The 22,186-nt window shown below is 40.0% G+C and overlaps 1 protein-coding gene and 1 pseudogene across 2 annotated transcripts in view; both read right to left on the bottom strand.

Moving 5' to 3' along the window:
• The window catches only part of MAP3K20 (mitogen-activated protein kinase kinase kinase 20), a 220,847-nt gene extending 215,031 nt beyond the window's left edge, over nt 1–5,816 (bottom strand). The window contains exon 1 of one of the 2 annotated variants that reach the window (XM_036742496.1): nt 5,638–5,816. The gene's annotated coding sequence lies outside the window, so the exon portion shown is untranslated. The remainder of the gene's footprint in view (nt 1–5,637) is intronic. The other variant, XM_036742495.1, reaches the window with a different exon arrangement.
• Nucleotides 5,817–17,688: 11,872 nt separating this feature from the next.
• Nucleotides 17,689–19,558, bottom strand: LOC118836923 (annotated as a pseudogene).
• Between the last annotated feature and the right edge of the window lie 2,628 nt (nt 19,559–22,186).

Genomic DNA, 22,186 nt, shown 5'->3' with positions numbered 1-22,186 from the left:
GGAATTACTTTCCTTTCAACCTGCCCCTTGCAGGGGCATTAACCAGTTGACAAGTTCTTTTGCTTAAGAACATCTCCCTAAGCTCTAAGAGCCAAGGCTTTGTAGCCCTATTCACTTTGCCTTTCTACTACTGAAAATGGCTTTTTTAGAGCAACATACAATTTCCCTGCTTAAGGAATTTGGTTATGTGGGAGGGTACTTAGTATATTGGCTGACTAATCAACTTGCACATAGTAGGCTCTTAATAAGTATTAATTGAATTGAATTGACTAAGTCATCAGCAAGAACTACTTCATCAGTTGATCCAACCATTCTGAAAAGCAATTTGGAACCGTGCCCAAAGGGTGATAAAACTGTTCATACCCTTTGATCCAGCAATACATGTAAGAAATGAGGTCACTATAAGAATTGCTAGGTCCATATGGTAGAAAGAGTTCCCCAGTGAAAGCTTTTTGTGGCATATTTCATCACAAGTTGCTAAGTGTTTTATCTATATTTAAATTCTTTGGAATTAAGTTTTGACATGTCATTTGTAGATAGGATTAAATAAAATATGTCTAGAATTTTAATTATTTCATCACTTTTAATAACAGTAACATAATTTTAGAATAGTAAGGGACTTTTTCTAAATCATACAAAAATCAACTCTAGAACATTTTCAACAAGTGGTAGTCCAGAGATAACGTGTAAAATGATTTGCAAACTTTAAAGTTTTTTAAATGTGAACTTTTATGATGACAATCATTAATCAGCAAGCACTTAATTACTCAGCACTAACTCTGTGCCAGGCACTAGCTAGACAACGGCGGGGGGAAGGGGGCACCTCCAGTCGTCCTGATCTATATCTCGCCACTGGACCAAGATGGCTCCAGAGGAGAAAGTCAGCCTGGTGACTTTGCACAGCCCTCCCTCACTTAAAACCAATTCACTTGCAAGTGATGCCATCTCCTTCCTGATGTCATGGTCCTCTTTGAGAACAAAGGACAAACAACAACAATCACTATTAGGTCTGTATCCCAAAGAGGTCCTAAAAAAGGGAAAATGACCCACGTGGACAAAAATATTTATAGCAGCTCTCTTTGTGGTGGCAAGAATCGGAAATTGAGCGGAATGCCCATCAATTGAGGGATGGCTGAACAAGTTGTGGTACACAAATGTAATGGAATACTGTTGTTCCATAAGAAATGATGAGCAGGCAGACTTCAGAAAAATCTGGAAAGACTTACATGAACTGATGCTGAGTGAAGCGAGCAGAACCAGGAAAACACTGTACACAGTAACAGCAACATTGTGCAATGATCAATTTTGATGGGCTTAGCTCCTCTCAGCAATATAATGATTCAAGACAACTCCAAAAGACTCATGATGGAAAATGCCATCCATATCCAGAGAAAGAACTATGGAGTCTGGATGTAGATCAAAGCATATTATTTTCTCTCTCTTTTTTCTCTTTCTCATGGTTTTCCCCTTTTGTTCTGACTCTTCTTTCACAACATAACTAATATGGAAATATATGATTATACATGTATAACCTATATCAGATTACATGCTGTCTTGGGGAGGCAGAAGAGAGGAAAGGGGAAAATTTAGAACTCAAAATCTTATAAAAGTGAATGTTGCAAACTAAAAATAAATACAGAAAAAAATTAAAAAAGAATTAGTTCATCACAGTTTCCTAGAAGAGGGCACAGGGCCCTTAGGACATAGGATGAAAAACAGGTAAGAAAAAAGGAAGAAAAGTCTAGAGATTGTTAACAGAGACCCCAAGCACTTGGGAGGCAGAAGGAAGGTGCTGGGTAATGTGTATGTCCAGTGAGGGTAGGGAGAAGGTAGAGGGAACAATGCTAAAGATAAATGTCAAGTTCATCACTTTAACAAGACAGGCCCTGACTTAAAACTGTACCCCTCAAAATCATCTCATCCTAAACCTATTTTGTTTTTTCTTTTGCATACAGATTAATTTCATACCTTCCAAAATACTTCCATTGATACATTGTCCACCTAAAGTTTGACCTGGGATGTTAGAAAAGTTGTAAACACTTTGCTCCACAAAACTTTTTATTTAGGGTTATTTAGCTATTCCAATCAGCCTCTCACACATACTGGCTGTGTGATTGTGGGCAAATCACTTAAACTTGCGGAGCACTAGGCAACTCTCTTATACTCTTAAGTTGCAAAGAATTCACAGGAAGAGAGAATTTCCTCATCTGGGAGTTTCCTCTATCGATAAAATCCCAGGTCTTGTCTTTATCCCTAACCTGCTGTTACAGCAAGCAACTGTCCTAGGAAAAGCTGGGACAGCAGTTCTGAATATTAAAGAAACCTACATAAACCTCAGACATTCAAAACTTTCCTCCCAAACCAGGTATGGCGTTCTAGTTACTGCTGATACATTTGAGGGATGTATTTTGACTGAATTTTTCACTGATATCAATATGTGAGATCTGGGAAGATAGAGACCCGCACCTCAGGAGAATGTCACCTCCTCCAATCCAACTACCCAAGTCAGGCCAAGATTGACTTTGACTTTCCTTTGGTAGACAAGAAAATCTGACTGTCAAGCTGTACTGGGTTGTAAGAAAATGAAAAACAGATGACCTAAATCACTACCTTTAATTCTAGGGGCTTAGCATTTGATTATCTCATTCTAATTCTTTTAGGAGTATTTGTACAGATCTCTCCATTGAGACTTGTGATTCTTTTCTTCTCTGTCTTCATGATCTGGATTCACAACCTCATTAGATATCTTCACTGGAATCAAATGTCTACCTCATTTTTGCACCAAACACTATCATTTTGTTGTTCAATCATGACTGACTCTTTGTGACCCCTTTTGGGGATACTGGAGTGGATTGCTATTTCCTTCTTTAGCTCATTTTACAGATGAGGAAACTGAGGCAAACAGGGTTATGTGATTTGCCGGGGTTACTCTGCCTGAGGCCAAATTTGAACTCAGGAAGATGAGTCTTCCTGACTTCAGGCCTAGAGCCCTATCCACTGCACCACCTAGCTACACTGAACACTATAATAGCTTTACTCTGCTTCTGGCCTCTCATCCTATTACCCTCATTCTAATTTCTCAAGTGCTTTCTCTGATAATTAGATTATTCATCCCACACCCCTGACTACTTCAGTTTAAACTTTTGTAACACTGTCAAAGTCAGTTTCTCTGCTCATTCCAGATAGGCACACTGCCAATATATTGCCAATAACACTCACTCTTGCGCTAACTTAAAATACACAGGACTACTTGCCAAGTTTCCTTATTTGGCAAGAAGCTTCCTTGGTTCCCAAGATCTTTGACCATCCATTTTTAGACCCAAATCTTTGTACTTAATATTTGGATATTGCTTTCAGTCTTTAAAATATCCTGACACTGCCTTCAATGGTAGGGAAAAGTAAGCTAGTTACCTTTTTCTTCTCTGATAAAGAAAAATCCTTGCTGTTTAATTATGTTACCAACCACTCAGGAAAATATACAGATTTGCCAAAACTGAGGAGCTAAATATTAATTCTCCTTTCTCTGTTTAAAAAATAAAAACACATTCACCTTAAGAAGATTAAACTGCAAAAGATTAAAGAAACTTAATACATGCTACTCTTTAATTCATCCAAATTTACAGATTTGCAGTGGAGTGTATAGAAAGTATGCTGGATAGAGACCAAAAGCCACAGTTTCTACACTTGGAGATGCTCCCATCTAGTTTCATGACCCCATGCAAGTCCCTTCAAGTCCCCGGGCCTCTTCTCTAAAACGAGGAGGTTGGACTCCATGATTTCTGAGCTATCTTCCAACTTATAGAAAATTCCATAATTCTGTAAAATCTCTCACTAGTGTAGCTTGAGTTTAGAACAAAGGCTCTACAAGGGACCAGTGCTATAATTATAATGCAGTCATCTCTTTTGTCTTTGAAAATTAAAAAGGAATGAAACTGCCTGAAATGGACTTGCTGCACAGGAAGAAAAAAATTAGCCAGTCTTGAATGCCTTTATTGTCTTTGCTTTACAGAAATGTTTCTAGAGTATTTCAAATGAAGCTGGGGAGGAGTTTGAATTTAGATATTCTGAAATCAGCATGAACATTAAAATAAACATATGTTTTAATGGAAAAAACATTTCATGGAAAATCCCAACTTTTTTTTTTCTATAATAGGATGACAACACAAAACATGGAAATTAGTTATTGCCACATTTTTGGAATTGTCCAATCTTGTTGTCAGTTTCACCTTACTACTAAAAACAATAGTAATGAAAATTATCATGTCTTAGAGGACTCCAAAATACTTCACAAACACTGATTCTTAAGCTCCACGACTTAGGGACAGCAACTTTATTTTTTGACAGCAATTCAATATTATCAAAATATCCATTAAAGTTTTACAAAAGATGAAGGAGATCAGTTAGATAAGGAATCCCACGTTGGTTGGGCTTACTAAACGGTGTAAAGTGGGTGAATTCACTTGATATGAAAACACCAGACTCAACTCCAGAGATCAATCGGACTATACGGTATTGCTTGCTTTCTGAAACTTGAAGAGAAAAGAAACCTCAAGATTAGGGGTATAGAGAAAGCACCAAAAGTGGCTTTTCTTTTTATAATTGCTTAAGAGGCCAAAGTGTCCTTTATATCATTCTAATTTTGCAGCAATATACAATAATTGGATGTATCCACGTATATGGGATTCTGAAGGGCAAGTAAATGCCCTATAATCTCCACTTAGAGGACATGCTGCCCCAATTGGACAGGCACAAAGTTGCCTGAACAAAACTGAACAAAAGACCAACTACAAAGTCCTTTTTTGGTTTATTTTGTTTCTTTTACTTTTTGTAAACGTACTCTTTCCAAAATTCGGGCGGGGGTGGGGGGAGAGGAGGTTAGGATCACGAACAGGAAAAGCCCGGTGTCTCCCTAAAGCGGTAAGGGTGGGAGCCAGGGAGAGGAGGGTTAGAGCGCCGGCAGAGAGGAGGCAGACGAGAGGAGAAAAACTGTAGAATATGCAAGAAAGTTGGAAGCTTCCTCCGGTCACACCCGCGGGTTCACTTGCTCTGTTAAATGCTCTGGACGTCAGGAAAGTGCTTTAAAGGATGGGAAAGGCAGAAAGTGTAGTTCACTCTTGGCCCGCGTCACCCTTCCAGAAGAGAAGACGCAATCTGCACTTCAGTGCAGGAAACTTTGCCCAGCCCGAGCCAAAGTCAAGGCCGCCGTCCGAACATTGAACTTCCCAGTAATCAAAGTTGCGTCGGGACTTCCCTCGCCTCCCCTTTTCTTTCTTGAGCTCTCTACTCGATTCCCAAGGCTTGGCCCCGTTCCGGGAAGCGCCCTCCCGAAGCTGCCACCCGCAGCCGGGAGTTCGGGAGCTCGGGAGCCCAGTCCTCTCCCCTACCCCGCACCCGCTCTTTGGGGAGGCCCCCTCAGGCCTCTCGGTCCCCGGACAGCCTGGGCGCACGCTGCAGTCCCGGCCGAGGCCTACAAGTGAGGGGCCCGACGGACGCCTCTGGCCTGGGAGAAGGTGATAGCAGAAGGATCACCCCCCATCGCTGGCCAGCAATGGTGTCCCGGGTGCGCCTTCCCCTAGGAGATGAGGACACCGGGCAGGACCCCTCTCTTCTCTTCCCTCCAACCCAAACGCCTCTTACCTGCCTCCCCCTCTGAACCTAGCGCAAGAAGCCCAGCTCCAGGAGCGGAGAGAGCCTGGCCAGGAGCGAGCAGCAGGCGGCCCGGCAAGCGCGAGCTCAAGCGGAGGGTCCGAGGCGGCGGGAGTTCCAGGCAGGCGGCGTGAGTGTGGTGGCTCTCCCACGCTTCCGCTTCATGTCACGGAGTTAAACATTCCGCCTCTCTTCCCCGCTCCAATGAGGAAGCCACAGTCACGGCAACAGCACCACCTACCCTCTGGCAGCAGCTATGACCCCGGCTCGGAACATCAGGACCTGGCTGGCACTGGCGGAGTTGTGCCCCAGACCCTCGCACTGCTCTGACTCTCCAACCCTTGGGAAGAAAGAAGGCAGCCGAGCTTGGAGAAACTCAGGAGCCACTTAAACGAGTCCGTCTAGTCTTGAGATGTGGGAAAACTGCTGTGCAGCCAACTCTCGCGCACACGAACCAGAACCATCCCTTTGAGCCTCCTGGTTCCAAGCTGAAGCCTCACTGAGTTTTTTTCACCTTGACATTAAGGAATAAAAACCACCCAAATCCCAGCCCATCGAAGGCTGAAGCCAGCAGCCTGCTCTTGTTATACAGGAGAGAAAAGTGCAAGTTCAATAAGAGTCCTCAGAAATGTCATAGTGCTCCCTGCAGACTGGAGGGCTAGGAAAGAGAAAAAGCAAGGAGAAAAAAAAATCCTATTATTGAATCCCTTTCACTCCTCTATAAATATGTATTTTTGGAAGTGCCACTGTGCATTTCATCAATAATATTAGAAATACTTCCAGGTTGATGGATCTGTGCTCCCATCTGTGACAGTACATTCACTAGGGCGCACCAAAAAGAAACCCATCCATTCCTCACATCTTGGGCAATTCTTATCCAATCCTATATCAATCTGCCATAGGATGATCTACTTAATATTCCGTGAAACTTCCTCTTAAATGATTTCTAGACACTGAGTTTGTTGTTGCTAGTTCTTTGTTTTCCAAAAGGACCACTCTTGACTTGTGTTGGATTTAAGTGAGGCAGACTTGCACAAAATCTTCAACTTCATTTCTCTTCTAGAGTCGCTGAAAACCAATGACAGAACAAAAGTCAAGGTCACTAGCCATAGCCCTGGATGCAGTGGATAACCTTGGTGTCTTTGAACCTTTGGTGCCTGACCAAGCTCTAGGTGCCCCATAGCACCTGCTTCAACCACCTTCATGGCCTGTGGGAATAAATTATTCTCATCTGCCCATTCTGTTGGGGAAGTCTTTGCATGCTTGGGGTAGATACCTTCCTAACTCACCAACCGGTTTGAAACCCATCAGTTACCTCTCAACCAGATTAAGCTCATCTGCTGAGAAAAAATGTATTGTCTACAGCTTCTTGGGGCTATGGGCTGAGTGGCAGGTAGAAACCAAAGGAAAATGAGCTGCCCTGAAAAGGGCTTGGCAAGCCCTCACACCAGAGGTGCTAGTCCTCCTGGAACACTCCATACACCCCCAGACATTGAGTGGATACTTTATGGAACATCCAGGCTATCTACTTAAAAGTCAGAACGGCCAGGGTTTGGGGGAAAGGTGATAACTTCTATGCAGATAGACACGTCCAGTCAGCAATTGCAGATAAAGAAATAAAGGGAGAAATGAAGAATGGGAGTGTGGATTTGGGAATCTTTTACAGCTGCAGAAATGGGCGAGATTTCTAAGGAACAGAGTTTAAAGAGAGAAATCATAGCATCGTCAATTTAGTACTGGAAGGTCCCTTAGAGGACATCTAGTCCAACCCTCTCATTTTATGGATGAGGAATCTCAGGTCCAGGGAAGTTAAACGACTTTGCTAAAGATGGCACAGAGAGTAACTATTACTTACAGGTGAGATTTTACCCCAGGTCTTCTGAATCTGCAGTTATTGTTCTTTTTGCAACATCAGAGTGAGAACAAAGTCTTAATAGTGCTCTTAGGGGACACCAGAAACAGTTCAGGAAGAGCACTTTGCTATAGATGCATAATAAATGTTTCTCAAATTGAATCAAATTAATACATGTTTACTATGTACTTCACTTTGTGCTAAACAGGCAGCGTTGTTATTGTTGATTGTTTCAGACATGTTCAACTCATTGTGACCCCATTTTGGGGTTTTCTTGGCAAAGATACTGGAGTGGTTTGCCATTTCTTTCTCCAGCTCATTTTACAGACAATGAAACTGAGACAAACAAGGTTAAGTGACTTACCCAGGGTCCCACAGCTAGTAAGTGTCTGAAGCCAGATTTGAACTCAGGTCTTCATGACTTCAGGCCTGGTACTCTGTCACCCTGCTGCCCTAATTATTATTATAGGAGTCTAAAGGTGAAAGGGATCTCCTTGGGCTGGAATGACAAGGGAAAGCTTAATGGAAGAGGTAAAACTTAGAAGGAAAGATACGGATGAAAAACAGGTAATGAGGAAGCAGTTCCCAATGTGATAGAAAATACTAAAAACTAAAATATACTTAGAAAACTAAATTCTCTAATTTTTAACCCAGATATATATTGGGCAGCTTTAACAATCATGAAGCTTTTTTAAAAATGCATTTTACTTTTTGCAACATTCTTAATCCCTATTCTATCACCTTCCCAGTCATCTTTTGTTGCTTCTTTCTACCACCTCTCCCTCTGGTAATAATCTAAGACAACCAACCAATCTGTCCAGAGCAAAGACATTATACTGAAGCATAACGCTACAAACACAGATCTCATCACTACCTCACAATTAGGGGAGAGAATGGTTTTAGTCTTGTTTCTCCAACCAGATAGTGAACTCCCTCTTTTGAAGTCGTAGACCACATCTTCAACAATTCACCTTATGAAATATTTATTTTAAATATACTGCCCAGAGCATTGAAATCAAGGCCTTGTGTGAGACGCAAAGTTTCACTAAAATACATCTGAACCTTTATAGAGATTACACACACGTACACATATATATGCATACATACACACATATATACATGCAATGTATGTATATATATATATACAACATACACATGTGTTTATACATATAGACATAAATAGCTAAGATAAAATCACACGTAAATATTACATTTCCATATTCACTCATAGAACCTAGAACCGTGTTAAACACATAGCGATGCTCAATAAATATTTGTTGATTAATATCATATTTCCAATAGCTTCTTCACATACACATCAGCCTCTTCATTCAGACTGCTGACTAATTCATTTTAAGATTAACCTGTTTTGCTAATCTTAAGGACATATATAGGTTAGTGTTTATTTCCCTGATACCTTTGCATTTTCAATCTGTCAATTTTATTATTAGTTGCTGTTTAATCCTCCCAGTCTCCTGAGTGCTAGGCCAACCAGAGTCTGTGTTAGTTTCAAAACCAAAAGGAACCTAACCAATCCTTGCTCATTGAGCTCATCCCTCACTTTGAATGATTCCATTTTTTAAAGGTCCACTGTCATTAGTGGTGCAGAGTGTCAGATATAAATCTCATTATGACAGAAAGATCAGCAAATCAGAAGAGAGAAAGCTCCCCAAGTAGTCTTCCTCTTACCCTCTAGCACTAAGAACTATGGTGCAAGCTCATACCCAAAGGCACCTTCTCTAGCCATCACAGATAGTCATCTTAGATTAGGGATACATGTAATTCTGTGTCTGGCTCCCAACCATAAATTACTGTGCTAACATGAAAAGGATGGCATTTGAGCTCCTTTGCATCCCTGAAATCCTGGGAAAATCACTGCTCACAGTCACCATGGATTTAAATAATAAGCTATTTTTTGAAAGATTAAAATAGGATAAAATAGAAATAAATAAATCAAAGGATAAATAGAATGTTTTTTCTTCATTAGCACTATATTCAATTGACAATGTTGTATTTTTATTTAATTTTTCTTATTTAGTAGTGCTCTGTCGTGTCACTTTATGTTTTTGTCTAATATACAGATTTTGTCCACCTTTTAAGCCTTTGCCTATATACATGCCATTTTAACCTTTGCCTTTGCATATGTATAGGACATATGAAATGTTCTTCCCTCTCTGATGATCTATATTTTTTTTTACCACCTTAAAAATGTGATACAAACTGAGATCTCTGGGCATCTTCAACTGTTGGTCCATTGTGAGTCTGTTCACTTCCCTACTCAGAACTTTTACAGAATGCATATTGTTAGTTTCTATCTCATTAATTTTCATTTGTTGATTTATGACTCTGCATGTACTTCCTGGGCTAGTCACTTCACCAAGTCAGCCTCAGTTTCCTCATCTGTAAAATGAGCTGGAAAAGGAAATGGCAAACCACTCCAGTATCTTTGCCAAGAAAACCCTGAGTGGGGTCGGGAAGAGTCAGACATGACTGAATGAGAACAACAACAAAATATTTTCTTCAGCGTGTGTGTGTGTGCATGTGTGTTCTCAATTAGACTATAAGCGCCTCTGTAAGGAGCTATATATTGTTTTAAATTTTTTAATTTATTTTATTATTTGATATTTTTAGTTTTCAACATTGATTCCGCAAGATTTTGAGTTACTAATTTTCTCCCCATTTCTACCCTCCCCCTACTCCAAGATGGCATATATTCTGATTGCCCTGTTCCCCAGTCAGCCCTCCCTTCTGCCACCCCATCTACCCCATCCCTTTTCACCTTACTTTCTTGTAGGGCAAGATAGATTTCTATACCCCATTGCCTGTATATTTTATTTCCCAGTTGCATGCAAAACAACTTTTTTTGAGCATACACTTTTAGAACTTTGAGTTCCAGATTCTCTCCCCTCTTCCCTCCCCACCCACCCTCCCTAAGAAGGCAAGCAATTCAACATAAGCCACACATGTATCATTATGCAAAACACTTCTGCAATAATTATGTTGTGAAAGACTAACTATATATTTCCCTGCATCCTATCCTGTCCCCTTTTATTCAATTTTCTCCCTTAACCCTGTCCCTTTTCAAAGGTGTTTGCTTTTGATTACCTCCTCCCCTTATCTGCCCTCCCTTCTATCATCCCCCCTTTCTTATCCCCTTCCCCCTACTTTCCTGTGGGGTAAGATACCCAATTGAATGTGTATGTTATTCCCTCCTCAAGTCAAATTCAATGAGAGCAAGATCCACTCATTCCCCCTCATCTGCTGCCTCTTCCCTTCCAACAGAACTGCTTTTTCTTGCCACTTTTATGTGAGATAATTTACCCCATTCTATCTCTCCCTTTCCCCCTCTCTCGATATATTCCTCTCTCACCCCTTAATTTAATTTAATTTTTTAGATATCATCCCTTCATATTCAGCTCACCCTGTGCCCTCTGTCTATATATATATATATATATATATATATATATATATATATACACACACATATGTCTGTGTGTGTATGTATGTATGTATGTATATTCCCTTCAACTACCCTAATACTGAGAAAGGTCTCATGAATTACAAACATCATCTTTTCATGTAGGAATGTAAATGAAACAGTTAAACTTTAGTAAGTCCCTTACGATTTCTCTTTCTTGTTCACCTTTTCATGTTTCTCTTGATTCTTATGTTTGAAAGTCAAATTTTCTATTCAGCTCTGGTCTTTTCACTGAGACAGCTCAAAAGTCCTCTATTTTATTGAAAACATATCTTTTGCCTTGGAGCATTATACTCAGTTTTGCTGGATAGGTGATTCTTGGTTTTAATCCTAGCTCCTTTGACTTCTGGAATATCATATTCTAAGCCCTTCCATCCCTTAATGTAGAAGCTGCTAGATCTTGTATTATCCTGATTGCGTTTCCACAATACTCAAATTGTTTCTTCCTGGCTGCTTGCAGTATTTTCTCTTTGACCTAGGAACTCTGAAATTTGGCTATAATATTCCTAGGAGTTTTCTTTTTGGGATCTTTTCCAAGAGGTGATTGGTGGATTCTTTCAATTTCTATTTTAGCCTCTGGTTCTAGAATATCAGGGAAGCTTTCCTTGATAATTTCTTGAAAGATGATGTCTAGGATCTTTTTTTGATCATGACTTTCAGGTAGTCCAATAATTTTTAAATTATCTCTCCTGGATCTGTTTTCCAGGTCAGTGGTTTTTCCAATGAGATATTTCACATTGTCTTCTATTTTTCTCATTTCTTTGGTTCTATTTTATAATATCTTGATTTCTCATAAAGTCACTAGCTTCCACTTGCTCCAATCTAATTTTTAAGGTAGTATTTTCTTCAGTGGTCTTTTGGACCTCTTTTTCCATTTGGCTAATTCTGCCTTTCAAGGCATTCTTCTCCTCATTGTCTTTTTGGAGTTCTTTTGCTGTTTAGGTTAGTCTATTTTTTAAGGTGTTATTTTCTTCAGTATTTTTTTGGGTCTCCTTTAGCAAGTCATTGACTTGTTTTTCATAATTTTCTTGCATCATTCTCATTTCTCTTCCCAATTTTTCCTCTACTTCTCTTACTTGCTTTTCCAAATCCTTTTTAAGCTCTTCCATAGCCTGAGACCAATTCATATATTTTTTGGAGGCTTTTGATGTAGGCTCTTTGACTTTCTTGTCATCTTCTGGCTGTATGTTTTGATCTTTGCAACTAAAAAGGGATTCTATAGTCGGAGTCTTTTTTTGCTTCTTGGTCATGTTCCCATCCAACTACTTGACCCTTGAGCTTTTTGTCGAGGTATGACTGCTTGTAGAGTAGAGAATACTTTGTCCCAAGCTTGAGGGGCTGTGCTGGTGTTTTCAGAGCTGCTTCTACACAGCAAGCTCTGCCACACCCACACTCTTCCTCCCCCAAGAAACACCACCCAGGTCCGTGACCCAGATCTGAGCAGGGTGAAGCAAGAGATCCCTGCCTCTGCACCAGCAAAGCACTTCCTGTACTCCCACTCTTATCCACTGCTCAATTCCTCCCACCATGTGGGCCAGAGACTCTGGAAGCTGCTGATGCTGGAGCTCTGGAAGCAGCACAGGAGCTTCCCACAGCTCTGCCACCCCCAAGGCTGGGACCATGCACTTCCCTTGCCCCGATCCAACAGTTTTCCCACTAACCTGTTCCACTGTCTTTGGTGGATTGAGAAGTCTGGCAATTGCCACAGCTCAGTGATTCAGGGCTCTACAGCCTGCTCCACCCGACTCCCAGTCTGGTCTGTCCTGGCGCCCCGTGCTGGGCTGTGCTCTGCTACCAGTGCAGTGTGATAGACCCTTCCCAGTGATCATCCAGGCTGTACTGTCTCTCTCTGTTATTTCATGGGTTCCACAGCTCTAAAGTTTGTTCAGAGCCATTTTCTACAGATGTTTGGAGAGACCTGGGGGAGAGCTTAAGCGAGTCCCTGCTTTCTAGCCACCATCTTGGCTCCACCCAAGGAACTACATTTTTAAAAACCTTTTGTGTTTCATCATAGTTCAGGCATTGAATAAATATTGCTGACCGACTTGTAGACTGGCACTATTGCAGAATAACCCCCAAAATTATTTAAATAAATTTAACAATTATATGCATGGCACTGTGTCAGGCCCTTGATAAGAACAAAGATTTTCTTTTAAATGGCCTAGTTCTTGCCCTCTGGAAGTTTACTTTCTATGATGATAGATATGGGCATAGTCAGGGATAATTCAAAGTAGGAAATGATGGGGGCCAACAAGCAATCCAGACATATTACTCTAAGAAAATCTGAGGAAGGGGAGAAGACTTTCAACCAGGGAGAGGAGCAGCAGGAGACAGAGAGGATATCATTGACAGATCAAGAATTGTGATCATTTTAGCTACATCCAAATCACTCTGAAGCAAAGGGCACAGGAGGTCCATTGTTCCACGGTAGTGCCTTCATCACCAAATATCAGCTTTCCTTGGATTTCTAAGTCCAGAATTTTAAGTATAAAATCAAGCTGAGGTTACTATCCTTTCTCTTCCCTTTCTGTCAACCTGCCAATCTGGTATCTTTCTATTCCGCTTTCTTCTCTTTTCTGCACACCCAGGCAAATACCAAATCTTTCCATTCCTTTCCCTTAGAATTGCCAAAACCCTGATTATCCTCTGACAACCTTTTTATCAGTCCTTTCTCCATACTATGGTTTTTCCCTTTCATTCAATCAAAAGGTTATTGTCACTGCCTTCAGATACAACACAGTCTAATTCCTATTATCTGTGCTCAGATTGAGGTTCAAGTTATCTCCCCACTCCCTACTCCCCACAGCCCTACCTCCCCCTTCCTTGCTACATAGCTTTATTCTGCAGTCCCTTCCCCTGCTCCCCACAAAATCATAAAACGTTTGAGTCAAAAAAGACTTTAGGGATCGTGAAGTCAAACCCATTTTACATGTTAGGACACTGAGGCACACAGAGGGTAAATGGTATGCCTAAGAACATACAGGTCCAAAGTAGCCAAGCTAGGATTCCAATGTCCATCTCTGGGCTCCATATAGAACTCTTTCTGCCTCACCTTTTCCTCATCACCACCTCCATCTTTACTTGTCATGGGTTCTGGGGATGAATTCCTCATTGCTAACTCAACACCTCATAGCTGATGCCCAAAGATAAAGATTATCTTTCCTGCTGTGTGCTAGCTTATTATCCATCATCCTATACCACGAACACCAATGGTCTCGTTTTCCAGAACTAATAATCAAGAGGTTACTGTAATGTGTCTTCCATTACTGAATTTCATCACTATGCTATCCTGTTGTTCCCCAATAGATGCTGTCTGCTCTCCTTTTCCCTTTAAAACACTGCTTAATGTCATCCTATTAGTCTCACTGTTACTTATTTTCCTAACTGCTGTGGCTTCTCACCCCTGATTTTGCCCCAACTATGCCTGTTACTTCATTCATTCCTGGTTTTTTACACTTATCCCATGCTGGTTCTCTATGTTTATCCCTCCAGGGAGCTGCGCCAGGACTGGTCTTAGTTAACAGTTTTACAAATGATCTGAAAGAGGGAGTTCACAGCAACATCTCTGGGTTTATAGATGACACTGAGCTCTTCCAGGCAGTGAATTCCAGGCCAAGAAACCAAGGATCTCCAGGGAGTCCGTGAAAGGCTATTTGAGGAGGGTGGAAAATGGCAGGTGAGCTTAAGCACAGGCAAGTATGGGGTAATACATCCATGAAAAAATCACCCTGGCTACAGAATAGTTGTGAAGTGATGAGGCACAAGTGAGGGTTCAGGACAGGGGGCTAAGAGCCATTGTTCATTCAGAACATCACTCTGTTGTGGTGTTGTAGCTAGAAAGGTTAATAAAGTTCCATCTTATGGTGCCACTCACTGTCTAAGACAAAACATTTCTGTAACTTAACTGTGGACCTTACCAGAGCTATACTTCATAAGCTCCAATGTGCTACTTCCTGCTGAAAACTCATTATTCTGCCCCAAGTCATCAAATAGTTACATAATTAATCAATTTACTTGCCACAGTCACTAACGAACTCTTCATTGTTCTCTATAATTATTTTTTAATCGAAGTATTGCCTTTATATGTGGTACTTTCATGACTTCAAAGACATGTAAAAAGGGCAAGTTCTGCTTTCTGGTGGTGCACCTATGCTACTAAGGGATGCTAATAAGGTCACCCTTGGGAGACAACATTTCATATAAGGTAGACTAATATATTTGTATACACACATATATGTATACATATATGTGTGTATGTATATATACACATACACACATATGTGTGTGTGTGTGTGTGTGTGTGTGTGTGTGTGTATATATATATATATATATATGTATAAACAATCCCAGATTAGAGAGAGGAGAAAATATAGCACATAACACAAACTGAATTCTTTATTAGAATATGTTGAAAAAAGTGACATTTAAATGGCTAGGACATTTGTGATGTCCTAAGCAAGATAGATTAATGGTAGCTTACCATCTAGAAAGTACAATGCAGCATTTCCTAAATGATGATACATGGAAATTTGGTGATGGATGCAATGTGAAAAGCAATGCTGGGTAAAACATTTAATTGTTATTTATAGTTCTATTTTACTTTAAAGTATGAAATTTGTACTTTCAAACTTCAATGAATTTGTGACTTTGTCAATGTAGATTTTTCCTACACGGATGATAACAATCCTCCAAGCCTTATAATCCTGTGTAATTCTTGTCCATTTATTTCAGTAAATCTTACTTAAAGAGTACACAAAGTTTCAAGAAAACTTCCCGACATTATTTTAATAGGTCAGAGATAACTCTGTAATACTTGTGCCATCTACTCTCTCTACAAGACTAGTATGTTTCCTTATCTGGTTACATATGTCCATGATGGAGAGTATTCATTAGGAACTACAATACCTAGGGCAAATTCAGGATCTTCTGTAGCAGTCAAAAGTGATACATCCTGATCTCCTCCCATTAAAATCTGATCCCAGCTCATTGTCCATCTGTACCTCCTATCCAAGATGCATCTACTGATGGAATAACTTAGTAGACTTCCCATTCAACTGCATATCATAATTCTGACTATATGAATTTTTCATCCACTTTGTTTCTCCAATGTGACTAAGCTCATCTCTTTCAAATGAGTATGCATTTCATTGAAGACATTTTGTAGTGTTGTGTTGTGGAGGGATGATTCAATAAGTATAATGTCAGTTCTAAATGTGATAACTTTTAGAGAATTTCGCCATCAAAAAAGAACCTGAATTCTGTTTGAAGCCGAAGGAAATTTCTTTCATGGCAATGGAATAGTTGAGGTTCTGATCCTTAGCAGAATCCGGAACAAGGTAACCTCAATAGTTGTGACTATCATAGAATCTTCTAAGATTTTAGTCTAAATGTGAGAGACACCTTTATTGAAAACCTTTAAAGCTTAATTTTGTTTAGCTGAATCAATGCTTTTTGAAAAAAAATAAGGAAATAATGCAGAGTAAAATATTGTATTCTCTATTCTTCCTATTTGTATAATTGTGAAGATGTGAAATATTATGGAAAATTATTTTGGTAAAGCTGAGTGTTTTCTTTTCTTGTTTTCATTAAGGATGTTCTTCAAGGAAGATTTTACTGTACCTAACATACATTTCTTCTGAATGTATTTGGTTGGGTCCTCCCACTTTCATCTTTTGAATATTTTTGCCACTTAGGACATTGCATAGTGAGGTGGTAGAATTTAAATGCAGTAGTTCTACTATCAGCACTAATAGGATTAGATCACTATAGAAATTCTGACAGATCTGTTACATATTCTATGTCTATTCATTGACCTTTCTCCAGTTTGATCTTTAAATATTCTAGAAATGAGCTGGCTTAGCCAGATGTTATTGATTTTGACTTTGGTTCAAGTTATCAATGATCTGACTGTACATAATTGGCTAATTGAAAAGGATTCTTGTGTCAGGACATAGTTATTTCTTCTCTATTCAGATATAGCTTTTTTTTTGCATGATAATATTTGGTTCTTGAGTCATCTAAAACTATCTGACTCTCTTCTTGAAGAAAGTATTCATGATATATAGGTGTAGCCTCTTCAAGCCTGTGACTTCTTTCATTTCTTAATCCTAAACTTTATTTTCCACCATAGTTTTAATTGTCCTCCTACTGGCTTACCTTCTCATTAAAGTCACCAAGTGCCAACATATATGCTTATTTGTTTTAAAGAACCTTGTTAAGTTCTTTATAGAATTTCCCTAGTTCATGCTGAGTAATGCATATTAGGGTTATCAAGCTCATCTCTTTTTTTGTAGGAAAAAATAGTTTCATAAGTGGGGTAGAACATTATAAACTCAAGACAACTCATAGACAAAGAGGTTAACTCCCACAGCTATCACTCATCTCTGCAAAAAGTTTATATGGAACATTTATCCAGTAAAAACCAACACCCTCCCTCCCTTGAAATTTTATCCAGGTTTTTCTGAAAAGACCTCTGGACTGCATGTTTGTCTTGGAATGCCCTCAGAAGGCTCTGTTAGTGATTAGATGATTAGATAAAACCCCCAGGGTCTGTTCAAATAGCAGGAGAAAAGAGAATGGGGGAGAAGCTATTCAAACTTTGTCTTCTTTCCTTGTCATCTCCTCCTCCTCAGCCTCCTTTGAAACCACCCTAACCTCAAAAGTTTCCTCGGCCTCTGGCGACAAAGCCCCCTTGGCTTCCTCTACTGCCTCCTCAGCCACTGACGCTTTCATGACCACCAATGCCATGACTGCCACCATGGCCTCTAGGGTCACTGGGTTTGGCTAAATTCAGAGTTACTTACTTTTCCTCAATCTCCCCATCTTCCATGGCCTCTTGCAGCTTTAGCATCTTCTTCTGAATTAAAGTCTGCAAAACCAAAGCGTTTGGATGACCTTGTCTCTCTGTCTGTGGCTCTTCCTGGCACGCATAAAGCCACCAAATGAATCTTTCAATGTTTCTTCTTTTGTGTCTTCAGACGGACCTTTGACAAAGTTTTGTAGGACTGGATCTGTGGTGGTACATTGGTTGTCTTCTGTCTCTTTAGCCTGATCACTCTGCCTCCAATTTCTATATTATAGTTAACAAAAATTCCAAGCTCCTTTTGTATCTTCCATAGAGGCAAATTCAATGGTTGTGCACCCTCTGGATCTGCCTTGGTTGTTCTGGGGCAAGCAGATAGATATTGCCTTCTCAGACACCTCCTGCAGGCTTTTCTCGGTGGCACTCTAGGCAAGGTTACTCAGCACCAGTATCTTTAGTTTGCCAGCTTGCTGTTATTCTTGCTCAAGGAATTAATCTTCCCACCTCTTGAATTTTCTTGTCTTTGATTTTTCTCCCCTGTGTAGTCCAAAATGAGCTCCTGACCATCAATCTCAGTTCCCTGTTTCTCTTCCAAGGTCTTATCCACATCTGCTTCTGTCTTAAATTAAATGTAGGCAATTCCTTTGGGTGTCCCATCCTTGGGGCAGATCAGTCTAACCTCAACAGCATCATCAAACACTTCCTTAATTTCCTCCTGAGTTACTTTGTAAGGCAGATTCTTGACAAAAGCCTCATTGCATCTCAATCTTTTCTGTTTTCTTTTTGCTTTTTCTAGTTTCATTTCAGAGCCAAGAACTTTGGAGCCACTGAGTTCCAGGGCTTTTTGCAAGTCTTCAGCTGGTTTTAATTCAAAATAGCCAAACTTCCTGGTGGCACCATTGTGGTCATCCACAATTGTAAGGTCCTTTTCTGGCAGAGAAGTCCATGATGCCAGTTTTAGTTCAGACGTGGTTTTGTTGACGTTCAGTTTACCAGCAAAGAGTTTGAAATTTGTAGCTGCTTCAGCTTGCAAAGTCTATTTCTTGGCTTTGGGGACTTCCTGTTTGCCTATTTCCTTTTTTCTCCTCCTTGGTCCTTTGTTGGTGGGAACTTCCTTTTCTTCCTCATCTTCCTCCTCATCTTCCTCTTCATCTTCCTCCTCTGATTCTGTGGCTTTCCCAACTTTGTCAAGGGCAGATTTCACAGAAGTAGCTTTCCCTTTGGCAGATGTGGCAGCTTCTTCTTCAGAGTCATTCTCATCTTCTTCACCTTCATCACTTCCTCTTCCTCCTCATTCTCAGAGTCTTGTTTGGAGCTACTCTCATTTTTGTGGCCTCTGGTGGCTCAGATTCTTCATTCTCCTCATCTTCACTGTTCTCTTCTTCAGATTCACTGTCTTCTTTCTTGACATTCTTCCAATTTTTTGCCCCTTTGATGAAAGGGGAGGGGTTGCCTTAGCTGAAGTGGCTCCCTTCTGGTCTGCTCTGATGACAGCTTCGACTGGGGTAGTCACTTTCTTGTCAGGGACATGAAGACTTTCTCACTAGGAATCATTACTTCTTTCTGCAGGTGGAAACAACAGCTATTTTGACTGATGGTACCTTTTTTGCTGGTGTAGCCACAGCCTTCTTGCCATTCTTCTGATGGACCACAACTTCTCCACTGCTTTCTCTTCATCTTCTGACATGTCCCCATCCTCACTCTCTTCTATCTCCTTTGGGGGAGGAGGCATTTTCTTTGGATCACCTTGATCTTTAGCAATCTTCCGAAGCTTCACCATGGTGGTGGCACATGACTAGGGGATGGAGTGTGAGGATCCATAGGCAAAGGTCCAGGCAACATCAGTGGCAGGGGAGAGCAGGAGAGAGGAGTCTCTCTGAGAGCAGCCCTTTGCTGGCAGATACTGAGATGAAAGACTCTGTTGTAATTATCTTGATGATGATGTGTTTGCTCCCCATAAGCACTGTAAAGCGAGATGACCAAGTGTTCCATGAAATGATGTTCTGGTTTCCTTTTGGCATCCAATGAAACCAGCCCTGCCAATTCCTTTATTTGCCACTTCAAGGTAGACCTGTGAGCTGTCCTTTGTTGTTGTTCAGTTGTTTCAGCTTGTCCAACTCTTCGTGACCCCACTTGGGGTTATTTTGGCAAAGACACTGGAGTGGTTTGCAATATTCTTCTCCAGCTCATTTTACAGATGAGGAAACTGAGGCAAACAGGGTTAAATGACTCACCCAGGGTCACACAGCTAGTAAGTGTATGTGGTCAGATTTGACCTCAGATCTTCCTGACTCCTGGCTTGGTGCTCTATTTACTCTGTTACCTAGCTGTCCTTTAGCTCAGCTTAATAGATGGAGTATTCACAGGTCTTCCTTAGAGTGAAAAATAAAGGAATTGGCATGTATTACATACTCCCTCCCTTCACCCCTCCCTCCGTTCTCCTCTCTCTCTCTCTCTCTCTCTCTCTCTCTCTGTTTCTCCCTGTTTCTCTCTCTATATGTATATACAAACATACTATACACACATACATAATTTATTTCTTCACATAGTATGTCAAATCCTTGATTATTAAACAAAGAACACACTTAAAGAATAATAAAATAATTGAATTAGTGTTTCCAGACAATCTAAGAAATATAAAATTCTGAGTGCCCTTGTGTTGTCTTCTATCACTTCAATGCACAGGATTTTCTGTACTACTTTTTGTTTCCTGAGCCACAGTGGCCAAAAAATTCATCACCTAGTGCCCAGCTCCTTGTGATGAGTCTTTCCTTAGGCTGGTTCTTAGACAGCAGATGTTCTCTTTTACCAAATATATACTTAAAGCTTTGTGTTTTGTTGTCATAGCTTTTGAAAATCTAGACTCAATTTTGTGATGAAACTTCAAGGGAGACTTGCATGGAGGATAAAATAGTGTATGTATCAAAAAGTATGTTTTCTGTGTGGCAATTTCTCATTGTGAAAAACGGCTTAATTTGTTCTATTTTGCTTCAAAATGTCTCCAATTAACTTTTATTTTAAGTGTTTTATATGACTAGATATTTCCTCTTTCTTATGGTTTATGTATCATGGCTTATGTATGGTTTATATATCAAGGCCAAAAATGTTTTGTGGCCAAATTAATACGGAAACACTTCTACAGAGTATGGAAGCACCTATTTTTTTCTTCCTGCGGTTCTTTCTCATATTAAACTGTGTGGTTGGGGTAAAAATTAGAGGAAAACTCAGAAAATTTAAAAATATTGACATCAAGATTTTAGCCCCCAGTTAGGGGCTAAAAATCATCTTGTTCACTGTTTTCTAAATACGTTATATTCTCTTCAAATGGAGAATTTCCCTTGAAGGCTCTGCTTTTTCTGCCTGCTTTATTAAAATAAAATTAAGGGGGAAATCTCATTCAGTTATCCAAATAATAAAGAAGTGATTTCAGTTTAGAATCAGACAAGGGGTTGTTGTTTTAAAATAAAAGAAATAAAAGTTATTTCTTATATTTTTTTTCCAAAAGAGAGATTCAGTTTTGAATAACTGGGTCACAGGTTCCCTCTTTTGTCAGCTGCCAATTAATAAGTGAAAAACAAGCAGCTAAAGTGTGATTGAGTCATACCTCACAGAGATAACTTCAGGTAGCCAAAAATACCTACCTGGAAGATGCTTCAGGAGCCTTTGGGGTTGAACCAGACAGTCTTCCCTTTTTCTTGTGTATGACAGGGAATGAAATGACCCCAGAGCTCACCTTTAATAATTGCTTATTGCTAATGAAGCTTACCTATTCTGAAAAACTGAGCCCTTTCTTCTTTCTTTGAAAGAGGAACCTGAAGAGTACAGAACCAGCTCACATATAAGGATTTTCATCCCAAGGCTATAAAGAGAACATGAAACTAACACCTTTTTGGAAGTTCTGAAGAAGAAGAAGGATATTGGTTCATATAAATCAGAGATTCTTTACCTTATTCATGTTGTGGGCCCCTTTGGCAGTCCATTCAAGCCTATGGATCCCTTCTCAGAATGATTTTAAATGCATAAAACAAAATACTAAGATTACAAAGGAAACCAAAGGTTAACAAAAATAAAGATGTAACTTGGTTTTTTTCCCCATGCAAGTTCATGAACAACCTGAAATTTATCTATGAACTTCTTGGGGGTGTGTGGGTCTTGGGTTAAGAACCTGAGATACAGATGATCCATTGAGGTCCATTGCTTCTGCTGGAACAGTGGTCATTCCATCACATCCCTTTGCTCTAACTATTGATATCTTTAGACCCTTCCATTTAAGATAAAGATACAAGGGTAGGAAGGGCCTTTTTAAACTGGTTGATTCCAGCAAAGGGGGAAGGGAGGGGACAGGGATGGGGGAAGAGGTAACTAATTTAAATAATTTATTTTTAAAAAGTCTTTTTTAAAACTTCAC

Source organism: Trichosurus vulpecula, chromosome 2 (assembly GCF_011100635.1).
Source record: "Trichosurus vulpecula isolate mTriVul1 chromosome 2, mTriVul1.pri, whole genome shotgun sequence".
NCBI classification, from domain to species: Eukaryota; Metazoa; Chordata; class Mammalia; order Diprotodontia; family Phalangeridae; genus Trichosurus; species Trichosurus vulpecula.
Note: the sequence above shows the minus strand (reverse complement) of the source record. Positions and strands in the feature narration are given on the sequence as shown.